This window comes from Sinocyclocheilus anshuiensis, unplaced genomic scaffold, assembly GCF_001515605.1.
Source record: "Sinocyclocheilus anshuiensis isolate Anshui unplaced genomic scaffold, SAMN03320099.WGS_v1.1 scaffold1611, whole genome shotgun sequence".
Taxonomy (NCBI): domain Eukaryota; kingdom Metazoa; phylum Chordata; class Actinopteri; order Cypriniformes; family Cyprinidae; genus Sinocyclocheilus; species Sinocyclocheilus anshuiensis.
In genome coordinates this window covers 27,061-27,271 of record NW_015548275.1, presented here as the reverse complement: position 1 = coordinate 27,271, position 211 = coordinate 27,061, and positions in this window count along the sequence as shown.

Here is a 211-nt window from a genome sequence, read left to right as displayed (position 1 = left end):
AGTAGCCTACAATGCCGGTGTCTGTTTCTATAAAGTGGGGCAATTCCAACTTTGCAAGGACAGTCTGGGCTTCTGACTCGTAGCCTGTAAGTACGTTTTCATATGTAAATAATTTGCCACTGATGATTCAAACACGAGTTTTGAGCAATGTAGAGTAGCGCTTGTTGTTTGTCGTTTCTCCGATCACAAATGCAGACATGGTTTTGTTTAC